The sequence below is a fragment of the Camelus bactrianus genome, chromosome 23 (genome assembly GCF_048773025.1).
Source record: "Camelus bactrianus isolate YW-2024 breed Bactrian camel chromosome 23, ASM4877302v1, whole genome shotgun sequence".
In the NCBI taxonomy this organism is placed as follows: Eukaryota; Metazoa; Chordata; class Mammalia; order Artiodactyla; family Camelidae; genus Camelus; species Camelus bactrianus.
The window spans coordinates 30,986,137-30,998,605 of NC_133561.1; the positions used below are offsets into that span (position 1 = coordinate 30,986,137).

Sequence of the window (12,469 nt, forward strand, 5' to 3'; positions counted from 1 at the left end):
TCCATTTCTAAAGTTTTATTTCAAAAATGTTTATAAAAGGAATCATATAGCACGTGTCTTTTGGGGATTGGCTTTTCTCTCGGCATAATTCCCTGAAGGTCCATCCAAGTCGTTGTGTGCGTCAATAATTCATCTCTTTTTATTGGTGAGTAGTAATCCGTGGTATGTTGGTATCAGAGTGTATTTAACCATTCACATTTCAAAGGACATTTGAGTTGGTTCTGTTACAAATTACAAATAAGGCTGCTATGGACATTCGTGACCAGGTTTTATGTGAACATGGCGTGGTTTTCCATCCAGGGACACCATCTCATGGGCACACAGCAGATCCTTAGTGCTCCTTGTGGCTGAAAACCACCTGCTACGGCACTTCCGTCCAGGAGGCAGCGAGGGAGGACACGCGAATTACGGTGCATAATGGGAACTACCATCAACAGTGAACCAAACATCAAGGCACTACCTGAACAAAGGATTGATCAAAAGATACATGGTCATCATGAGATGACAAACTGGGATAGCTGGGACAAGGTGGGCAAAGAAACCAAAGGAAAGTGTCAATCAATATACAGGTGAAGGAGAAAGAGGGCAACAGACAAGCAGCCTGTGACAGTGGGAACGATACACTAGGAAGTCGCAGGGACGCTGAGGCGGCTGTAAGAGTGAAGAGAAGAGGGGCTTGGGAAGCAGACCTGATTCAACTCCTGCCTCCACCACTTTTTAGCTGTGTGTTCTGGGCAAGTTACATGAAGCTCTCTGAGACTCTACTTCCTATTCAGTAAAATGAAGGTAAATATCTTTCTCATAAGAGTCACAGGAATAAATAAAACAGTATATATAAAGTTCTCAACTCACAGCTGCTGCTGCATGTATGTTAGTTTCCTTCCTCCCTCCACTCCTTACGGGGAAGTGAAAGGTAATAAAACCTGGAGCGGGAGAGACCGCGGGAGTCTGGTTTACGGGGAGCCTGCAGAGGGGCCCAAGCAGAACAAGGTGGATCTGAGCAAAGGCAGGGAGGCTGGACCCAGCAGTGGACTGGACTGGATGCAGGCGCCTCCCTGCTGCATCAGCGCTGACCACAGCAGAGCGGGAACGGGCAAATGGGGTTCAGCCCCAGGGGTCGCCGGTTCCGCTACCACTTGGCTGGAGACAGCATGCTGTTTTTCCTACTTTCAAGGTGAGCTTCTGTTTGCTTTATTAAAGGCGAGAGATGGACGGTGAGCATCCCTCATTGGGATGGCTAGTGATGTGGGCTAGCGAGGATGGACGCTTTCCCTGCCAAAAACATGCAGACCTTCCACCAACCGACCCCTCCTTTCAAATTCCAAACCCCAAGTTGCCGAAGCCCTTGGTGCCTCCAACGCGTTCCAGAAACCTCCTGGCCCCTGCACAGCCCTCCTCCCAGCCAGGCCTCTGATCTGACAAAAATGCTTAACTTTTTGATCCTATCATGGGACTGTCCCCAAGCCCTAGGCCACTGGAAAGGGAGAAAGAGAACCCTCCTTTCCTTGTTCCCACTCTTGTTGCTTTGGAACATGGAAGAGAAGGAGATCATAGGTTCTTGACACCATGTTCCCTGTTTCCATCTACTCATCCTGCCTCTGGTGCCTCCCAGGCCCAGGCTGGGACGAGAGGTGAGGCTGGGAAGAGCCCCTGGCCTTTGAAGCCAGTAGTTGGGGGGTGGAGGGCAACAGATCACGACCCTCCCGAGTGCCTTGGTCTTCTCACTCTGCCGGTTCTCTCTCCCATGGCCCTTTGGGTCTCAGAGGGCTTGCCTCCTCAAAGGTGGAGGTGGTGGTAAGAGAGACAGGAGAGGGAAGATGGAGGCAGAGTCCCTGTAGGTGTGGCCAGTCAAAAGGAGCCATCTCCACCCTGTTCAGTTCCCTCCAGGCCACTCCAGCGGTCACAGCAAATGTCTGGTTCTGCTCCAAACAGCTCTGGGCCCATCATCACACTTTTCACTGGCATAATTGACATTTCTCCCAGCCAAGCTTATGCCTCATACCAAGATGCTCTTTAAACACATAAATTAGATCATGTCGCTCTTCTGCTGGACTCCGTCTAGTGTCCTCCTGTTGCACAAGAATGAAATCCACACAGTCTGGTTGCTGCTCACTTATACAACCCCATCTCTGCCTCCTTTCCTTGCTCTGGCTCTCTTTCCATTCCTGGCACTCACCTGCCTCAGGGCCTTTGCATTTGCTGTTCCATTTTCCTCATCCATTCCTCTCAGATCTTCCTAAGTGGGCTCCTCCTTAATTTTCCAGATCCAGCTCAGATGTCATCTCCTCAGAGAGTCCTCTCTTCCTTGATCTCCCTCCCCAACTCTTCCCCCCAAGTCTTCTAACTCATCGGAAGTTATTTAGCTGTAAGTCTGTGTGGTTTCCCTACTGAAATGTATACTTCAGGGTGTGGGGACCTTGCCTGTCCTACCTACCAGCGTAAACCCAGCATCTAGAAGGGGCTTAACTAATATTGTACTGGATGACAGATGAATCCCCTGAGGTTGCAGGTGGGCTGGCAAAGGCCCATATATTGCCTGTGCAGCCCCAGACAAGTTGCTTTACCTCTTTGCATTTAATTTTCCTCATCTGTAAAACAGAAGTGCTACCACTTGGCTGCATAAGATTGCTGTGAAGATGAGAGAATTATGTGAAAACACAAAATAGATATGGAATAAGCACTGGTTTAAAAATAAATCCACTGGGGGAGGGATATAGCTCGGTGGTGGAGCGCGTGCTTAGCATGCACGAGGTCCTGGGTTCAATCCCCAGTGCCTCTGTTAATAATAATAATAATAGACAAAAACCTAATTACCTTTCCCCCTCAAAAATAAATAAATCCACATTATTATCCAAAGATAGTAGAATAGAGCCTAGACGCTCTGACACACTAACCCTTCACTTCTTTAATCAACTTTATCATTCTTTTTATTAAGGCAGCTGACACCACAGGATAACTCTAGTGGAGGGACAAACAGAAAACAACCACGGCTGCTTTTAATATTGGCCCATGAACGACAAAGGGTTTTTATATTTGTAAGTGATTGGAAAAAAAATCAAAAGAAGAAGAGTGTTTCCTGACACATGAAAATTGTATGAAAAATTCCAATTTCAGAGTCCATAAATAAAATGTATTCGGACACAGCCATACCCATCGGTTTACGTGTTGTCTGTGGCTGCTTTTGTGTGACAAGGGCAGAGCTGAGTTGTGACAGAGACCACTGGATGGTCCCTAAGATATTTACCACTTGGCCCTTTAGAGAAAATGTGTGTGGATCCCTGGCTGATTCTAAAAAGTGAAAGGGCTTTTCTGAGGGGCTGCCTGGCTGCGAGGAGAGGGACAGTGTGGCCTCTGGGGACCGCTCTTCTGTCAGGGCTCCCTGCTGCTTCTCAGCCTCGGCCACGGCCACGGAGGCAGTGCCGACCTCCCGGAGTCCGGAGAGACAATACTGGGAGCTGCACACCTGGAAGCCTTTTGGAGAAGGACCCCCAGAGCGGTGCCCAACCAGAGCCCATTGCTCCAGCTTCTCTTACCTCTCTGTTTTTTTTTTTTTTTCTTTTTCCTAGAAGGTGGAAGGGGGGTGGTTAAGGTACCTTAACCTCTGGGATGGCAGCTCTCAAAGACAAGGGCGACCCACCCCAGGGAGGAGCCCTAGGTACCCTCTCTCCTCCCAGAAGCTGTTCCACATACACAAGGCAGGTCCCCGTAGAGAAGGCAGCCTGCGAGAGCCCTGGTGGATTCTCCTTGGGAAAAAAAACAGGAGAGCTAGCTGCTTAGAGGATGTGGAAAGCCTGCTCCTAATGACAGGCCTCTCTCTCCTCAGAGCGTATAATCACCTTGGGAGGCTCCCCTTTCATGGCAGAGGCTCAGGGCTGATGGAGCTGCGAGACGGCAGAGGCTGCTGTGTGGCCCTGGAGGTGGGCTCTGTGTGCACATTCACGGCTGTGGAGGGAAATACCAGAGGCAAAATGCAAACGCGAAGGCTCAGGCCTGGGAAAAGGCAGGCTGTCGGGGGTGAACAGGAAGCCAAGAGCAGGAGGGATCAGGCTGCCGTCCTAAGGGCAGGGAGGGCCCGGGGAGCCCTAGTCCTTCCTCCGCCACCCCTGGGGGCTCACAAGGGCCGGGGCCAAGCCCCCACCACTGCCATGCTCCCTCTAAGGAGGAAAAGGCCTATTCTACCAAAGACATCTCAAGAGCAGAGACAGCTCTGTTCTGTCTCCCTGTGTTCACATCCCAGCACCGAGCAGCCTGCGTCCCTGGGACTCATCTTCCTTAGAAGCAGACATGGCCAGAGGACCAGAGGTCAGGCCGGGCTCCAGCATGGATGGCTGTGTGGCCCTAGCAAGTCACTTTCTACTTCTCTAAGTTTATGTTTCCACCCTTTAATAACACCTGTCTCCCGAGATCATCATGAGAACCAAATGACACGCTGCACATGAAACCACCTTGAAAACCATAAAGCCCAGGAAGGAATGTTCACAGGAACAAGCTGTGGCCTTTGTGCCCACATCACCCAACAGACAGAGTGAGCCTACCCACTGCCCTAACAGTGAGACGGGCTCTGAGTGGCTGAGTGACTTTGAAATAACCTAAGCATAGCGTGCCCTGGGCAGAGTCAGAGGGGCTGGAGGCCTCCATCAGTGAGGGGAGGAGGGCCTGTCCCAGAGCTGGGAGGCCTTGGAGATGCTATCTCAGACTCACATCACACTCAGGCCCCTGCTTGTGGTCTGGTCTCAGCATCTCTCTGGTCGGGCCCAGCCTTCCTGTGGCAGCCCCGGCAGTTAGATGGAGATACTGGTCCACTTCCTGCCAAGGCTAGTGTGACATTTGCTCCTGGCCCTTGGCTCTGCTGCCCATCTGCTCAGGGCTGGGAGGGTAAGGAGAGGTTTTGAATGTGTGGATTTCAGGCAGCACCCACCTCTCCCCTCCTTTATTCTGGGAAGGTGTTAGTAACTTTCTAGAAACCTGCAGTGTGACTGCTGGGGAGCTCAGCACAAAGGGTGTGTGGGCCTTGGGTTCCAGCCCATTCTGGCACTCTGCAGCCACCGAACCCCTGGTAAGCCACCTCTCTAGGGCTGTGTCCTCGTCCTATAAAACGCAGAACTGACGCCTTCCTGTCCCCTGCTCATATTGGTGAGGAGCACACGGGAGGTGCTTGTGCAGGTGCTTTGAACACAGTGCCATTTGCCTACAAGGACTGCCGTGGCCATGGAATGGGGTGTGGGGAAGACTGGCAGGGCAATGGGGACAGAACTGGGCTGTGACTCTGAGCCCAGGGTAGGAGACAGAGGATGGAGGCGAAAGGGACCAGGGCTGTTAATTATTTCCTGCTTTTGTGTCAAGCACTAAACTAAGTGCCCTCTCATTCTCACACAACCCCACTTACAGGGTGCCACCTAGGCTCACAAAGCTAAGTCATTTGCCCCAAGTTTACTGCTAGTGAGGCCAGCAAGCCCTAGTCTGTCTAACTCCAGAGTCTGCGATCTGTGTATCCCACCAAGTCTCCAGAGGGTCTATTCTGAATGTGGGTATAAGGTTAAAATGGAAACTGAATCACTTTGCTATACACCTGAAACTAACGTGGTAAATCAACTACACTTCAATAAACAATAAAGTTTTTTTTTAAAAAAAGATTAAAATGGGATGGGAAGAGAAGAATGAACTGGAGTGAAAGGAGGGAGAGACAGGAAGTAATCCTCAGCGTCAACCAGTACTTGATTCATCACAGGTACCAGGGCTACTGCCAGCCCATAAAGTGCTTTTATGCAAATTAGAAAAAAGTAGATGCGGCCATGACCCTTGCCTAGTTGTGCTTGCGGAGTGGATAACATGTACAACTGTACATGGGAGCCCCGGGCGGGACTCTGAAGTTAATTAATTAAAGAAAAACCAAACAAAATCCAGGCTATAGGTTTTGTGGCTCGCTCTCCCTCCATTTCCTGGCCTTGGAGCCCAGCAGAGGGGCGCTTCCTACCAGTTCCTTCTGTTCCTCTGGAGCTGCAGCGTCTGGGGGCTGGGGGCCCTGTCCAGACCCCTGAACCAGGCCTGTGCCTCTCTCTCCTGCAAGCCTGAGGATGAATTGTGCAAAAGTGGTACCATACCCTGAGGCAAGAGGTTAGTTCACAATCTAATTATTAATTACTCACTTGCTTATTATCCTGAGCATTGCATCAGGACCGTGAGAATGGCTTTATAGACACTTAAACTGGTATCAGCTCCCCTCACTCCCCAGACACAGACACAAGTCCAGGTACAGCAGTAAATCCTGCCAAAGTGACTCCAACCCTGGCCTACTAACCACAACTCCTGGCACCTTCAGGCCCTCCCCCCCAGGATGGGAAAACCTGCCCACCCAGCAGGACCCTCAACACCAGTCCCGGGAGACAGGGCCCGCTGCAGGTCATCGCACCCTGACCCCTGGACTGCACTGCACTGGGCTTGGAGAGCTTGGGGGACACTTAAGGAAGGGAGGTTAGAGACTTTACACCTTACATCAGATGCCCAGGGAAGTCCCTCTTCTGGTCTGACTCCCATCCCTCTTGCAGAAGGTCTAATGTTTTCCCTTTGTTTGGTCCTCTTGTCTCTGGTTGAGTAAAGAGTGGGAGAGCGCCTACCAGTGGGGACACCAGACTCCTTTTATTCCTGCCTCACAGCTGAAGGGTCAGCCCTCCACAGAGAATGGGAGCGAGACCTTGGGGCCTCATCCCTTGTGTCCTCTCGCCCCTCACTTGACCCCTCCATTTTTCCCACTCTGAAGACTGTGGAGACACAGCCCGCAACCAAATCCCCTTTGAGCTCCTCTGCCTCCTGATCTGGGCTCTGTCCAGGCCTGCTGCTGCTGCTGTGGGAACACATCGCTGCCAGGGTGGCAGCTGAGTGAGTGAGTGCTGAGCCCTGGCTTCTACTGCCCGGCAGGGAACCAGGGCTCCAGGCCACCAAGATCAGGGGCCCCAGGCCCTCACTTGCTTCAGCTCTGCCACCCTGGGCAAGGTACTTGACTCAGTTTCCCCATCCGTAAAAAGAGGTGGCACCTGCCTGCCTTAGAAGTACTTGTGAGAATCAAAACCTAATGTGAAAAATACTTCATAAGTCGTTTAGTACAGAAACAAGTAATTATCACTCATCGTCACCAGCATGCCAACCTTGAAAACCCAGCTCAGAACTTCTCCGCTTCCTTGATTTTTTCCACTGAACTCCGATCATGTTTGACCTCTGGAGTTGGTTTATAGCCTTGACATTTTTGCACTTGCTGACATATTGCTGAATCGTATTTTTGTACCCCTTTCTAGCTCACAGAGAAGACTGTAACCTCCACAAGGGCAGAGAAGCTACCTGGTATGTTCGTCCACATATCCTAAATCACATTTTGGATTCTGTGAGACAGAATGGACAGATATGCATTGAGATTCTCCAGGTACATTAGTTATGCAGTAGCCTTGCATTCCTCCCAACAAACTTTCTGCATAAAAATCTAGACTCTGAGGTTAAATGACGTGCTTGCAGGCATAAAGTTACTACACCCTAGCACCGAGCCTGATTTGTAATTGTGACTTAATAAACGTTTGTTGAATGAGAAATGAGTGCCTGGGTGCATAGTAAATGGTACTGGACCTGTCTGATTCCAGAGCCCACATGATGGCCCAGCGCTTCTCAGGTACTAGCTGGTGAAAGATCTCCATGGGGGCGGGGAGCAGGCGGAGTTCTGTCACCTCTGGCTGTCCCTCCCCATTCTCCAACCCCACCCTGGTAGTGAGTCCGTCTGAGCTCCGAGTAGCATCTTGGATATTCACAGCGATGAATTCACCTCCTTGCTCCAGGCATTTCAGAACCCAGCCCAGCTAATTCAGTGTCTTTCCCACTTAAGAGACTTACAGGGACGTTTTCTGTTTCACTCCCGAAAGCTTTAAGGCAAAGGCATTACCATTTTTTGCCTCTGAATGAGTCCCATCAAGTCCCAGTTTTGATCCTTCCTGTTACATTGGTTTCTAAAACTAAGCCGTTGGGGCTTCAGTTCTAGACTCCTTGACTTGAGCATTCTGCTGATGCCCCTAAAATAGGAGAGGCTTAGTGACTCAGTTCTGGCTTTTGAGAGGAGAGTGGGGTGAGTTTCACTGGCTCTCAGAGCTGGAAAGAACCACTGTGCTCATCCAGGTCCACACCATACCTGGTGCCTCGAAGCCCTGCCAATGTCCCTGCCATGCTTAATCTGCTTAAAGCTGCTTGGGTCCTGCCCCTTGGTGAACTCAGCTGAGTGATCTGGCTCCCCGTGACTCTCTCCTCTGGTCTAGGCTGGCCCTCTGAAGCCATTCCCTTTTGACATTGACTTTGCTGCCTGCCTGCTGAAAAGCCAACAGCTTTCCACAGAAGGGCTGGGCCCGTCATTTCCCCACCTCCGTGCTCTGCTCAGCTGGATCTCTGCTCTGGAAGAAGCTTTGGTCTCTCTCCTGATTCCCCATGGATCTGGGTGGGACTGGGGAGGAGGGAAGACCCAGAAGGAAATGTAAATCCAGAAGAAAGTTCTCTTTGTAGTAGGATTTCTGTTTTTCACAGTCAGAAGGAAGTTTCCTTTAAAAAGTACACTTTTTTTGAAGGTGTTTGTTGTTTTAAGAACTTCCCTGCATGGGGTGCCACTCACATTGGACTGTCCCCAGCTGCACAGTGAGGGGCTGTATTGGCCAGCAATTCTAAGGCTCTACCTTCTAGCAATGACAATGGCGGGGGGGGGGGGGGGAACGGGGTGACCTCAGGAACTAAAGGTCACCAAACTTAAGGTCATTCCCAAGCTTGAGGTTTGAGAGGGAAGATGAAGCACTCCCGTTTTCTTTCACTGGTTTCAATTTCCTCCTCTTCTGTGCTCACAGGGTGTTTGGTGATGGTGGAAATATGGCCCAGGTGCGGGGTAGAATCCCCTCCACCCTTCTCAAACTGCTCCATCTTATTTTGTCACTCAGACCTTTCTAATCCTCTCAGCTAAGGAGGCCCTGAGGGTGGTTTTCCTGCTATGGTCCCTGATCTCCCCAACCCCAGACCCTCTGAGCAGAATGGGCTGTGGGCGTCCACACTGGGGGGAGCTCAGAAGTGATATCTGATTCCTCTTTCTTCCTCCTTTCTTTGTTTTATTTTATTCCTACCCTTTTAAAAATGGCATTTATTTATTTATTTGTTTGTTTATTTATTTATTTTTTAATGGAGGTACTGGGGATTGAACCCAGGACCTCATGCATGCTAAGCATGCACTCTACCACTGAGTTTTACCCTCCCCCCCAATAATATTTATTGGTTCTTTTCTTTCTATTTCCAAAAGCAATTTATGATCCATATAGACTTGGAGACACAGAAGTTTCCCTGACCCCTCCCCAGCCCCTGCCATCAAAATTATTCTTCCTCCCCATTCATTGAAAATCAGTATTCACTGGTTTTTTCACCAGTATGTATTTTTTAAATCACTTCTTCTCTATAGATATACACCTAATTGAACAAACTTTTATTTTATTTTCCCTTCAGCCAATTTTCCCCAAAGTTAACATAACCATAGTACAATAATCAAAACTGAGAAACAAATACTGGTGGAGGACTAGTCGCTAAATTGCAGACTTTATTCAGATTCCACCAGTTTTTCCCACTAATGTCTCTTTTCTGTACCAATATCCAATCCAGGATATTAACATTGCATTGGTATGTACCTAAGTTTTAAAAAATGTATATCCTACTGTGCACACACTATTTTGTAGCCAGCTATTTTCGCTGGGACTATATCATGAATATTTCCCCAGTCTATTAAAATTCTATGTTATTAACCATTTTTAATGGCAGCATAATGTTCCATTATATGGATTTGGCATAACTTGCTTAGACAATAGCTTATTATTCTACATTTAAATTGTTTCTATTTTTTTTTTTTACTATTATAAAGAATGATAAGATGAACATCTGTACATGCTTCAAAATACATACATATCTCTGGTTATTTTGGCACAAGAGAAATCCCAGAAATGGAATTGCTGTGTCCATGGACACATCCCTCTCCCTTCAAGGTTCACAGTCAGGATTTGGACCTGTTGGTTACATTTATGCTTACAGAGACCATTCATCTGTCATCCTGAGGCAGGCAGGGGAAGAAGCAAAGAAACTTCAAAGGGAATCATAACCTTTGGGAGATGGCAAGAGAGACGGAAACATCAAGGGAACTCCAGGTTCTTCATGGCTTCTCAGCATTCTTCTAGGCTAACCAGCCCAGCTGGGTTTTTGCATCTTTGTAGAAAGAGAACGGTGCTTGCTCTGAGCCCAAGGATAATGGGAAGGGGCTGTGGGTAGGGGTGGAGCAGAAGCTGCTAATGCATTTTTGCCAGCATCTTTGGTTTCTCCAATATCCAGCCAGACTATTAGCAGTTCCCCAAGGATGGCCTTGCTCCTCACGTCATCCCCCATTTCCTATAAATGGGAAGTAGCTAGGGAGTAGGGTGTGTGTGTGTGTGTGTGTGTGTGTGTGTGTGTGTGTGTGTTTATGGTGGGGGAGGGAGAAGGGAGGAAGGTGGTTTTCCTACAGCTGATTTAATGGGGAACTGAAGCCCAGAGGAGCTGTTGTCCAGAACGACCCAGCGTCTTCATGGGGAGCAGTATGGGTGTTAGGACTTTCATTAAGGCTTGGAAGTCACTGGCAAGGATAGATGAGGGATTGCTGCCTCTGTCTTGCTTCTGGGGCTTAGAGACTGTGTGTGTGTGTGTCTGTGTGCATGCGTGTGTGTGTGTGTGTTGTAGTAGTAGTAATAGTAGTTCTAATTGGACTGAGGGATTGCCTCAGTTTCTTTATCTGAAAATGGTACCCATCTCCTGAGTTGTTGTAAAGATTGAATGAGTTAATGCATGGAATGCATTTAGAACAGTGTCTGGCGCAATCAGGAAAAGTTAGCTCTTATTACAGGAGGCTACCCCAGCAGAAAAAGGGGAGGGACCATTTCTCACAGCACAGGGCCTTACATCACCCTGTGTTGGGCCGGGACTGGAGAGCACATCCGTCAGCTTGGTAAAGAAGTGGCTGGCACCTGCCTTGGGGAGGGGTGACCCGGCACTTATTCAGGTGGCCGGACCACTGGGTGGGGCCCAGGATCGTACACCATGCTGCCTGATCAGTCTCCCGAGCCCTCCTCCTTCCTCATGCCACAAGGCATGAGGCCTGTTGGCCCCTGGCAATGCCTCAGCTGGGAAGAGGGGGCTCCTGCTCCTCTGAGGTGGGACAACTCCCTCCTGCTCTCTGTGCTCCTTCACCAAGTCTGGAAAATACCACCAACCACTCTCCTGGCTCAGTAATTTTCCAGCTGACCTGGAATTCCCCCTGACTTCTGCCCTCTTTTCTGGGTCAGAGGGGACACCAGCTCACGGATCCAGGACTCCACTGGAGTCTCTCTGCTAGCCACAAAACGAGTGTGCCAAAGGCTTCCACTGGGGCGCTGGAGGGTCACCTGCTGGGGGAGGGGGTGAGTGCTGCCAGGGAGGCAATGCTGAGACCATTTTCCAGTTAAACTTCCTCAGTGGCCCAGAAGGTAGATTCTTGGTTTTTCTCCCTCTGTTCTCTCCTGAACGCACTGCACTATGTCTTCCCCATGGCCACCAGGGCTCTGCTGTTCTTCTCACCTTTCTCGAGTTTCCTTTCTTCTCTGCCTCCAGTTGGAGGTGCCCTTAGAGATCATCTCGCCAACTCCTTCTTCCTACAGGGGCCCAGAATATGGAAAGGACTTGCTCCACATCACACCTGGTTGGTGGCCAGGCCAGCACGGGAGTCCAGTGTCCCAGTGCCCCAGTGCCCGGTCCTCGGCTACAGCCAATTAGGTCCTCTCCTTCAAACCATCTTCCTGCGATTTTGTAGTATTCAAGTCAATGATCCACATAAACTGGAGTTCTCTCCACCCTAATAAAACTCATGGAAGAAGAAAGTCCAAACTGGGCGGCACCCTCAAAGCCGTGGTCCTAGACCTCCAGTTCTCTTCCACCTGTATTGTCCCACTCTTCTCAAAGGCATGCCGGAAACAGGTATCTTTTGGGAACTTGCTCAACAGCTGACAGAGGGAACATTTTACTGTTAACGTATCATATCACCCCCCCCTTCCCCATACACACCCTTAGCGAGGAAGAAAACATTGAAATTTGGCTTTTAACTTCAGGAAGAGGGATTGAGTTAGCTATCAGGAAGCTCTTTCTGCCTCAGAGAAAAGCAAACAGTAGAAGAGTAACTGGAGAGAATGTGACATCTCCTTTCAAGGGCTGGCGCTGAGTGGGTGGGGTGCAGCTCTACCCGGGGGCAGGGGAACGGCCAGAATAGCACGTGCGGGTAATGGTCGCAGACTGGCTCCGGGGAGGGGAGGCGCCCCGCGGAGCCGGGCAGCTTTCACCTAACTGTTTCGGTGGCGAGGGCGAGGGGGCGGTGCACTGCCCTAGGTAATGACAGGGCAGTCTGGGAGCCACGCGGGGGCTG

General features: G+C 49.9%; 1 long non-coding RNA gene across 1 annotated transcript; it reads left to right on the top strand.

Moving 5' to 3' along the window:
- The first annotated feature begins 440 nt into the window (after positions 1-440).
- LOC141574868 (uncharacterized) lies at positions 441-3,070 on the top strand. The gene is made up of 3 exons (XR_012501996.1): positions 441-1,174; positions 2,265-2,365; positions 2,936-3,070. It is a non-coding gene; the product is annotated as an uncharacterized LOC141574868 (long non-coding RNA).
- Positions 3,071-12,469: the final 9,399 nt, after the last annotated feature.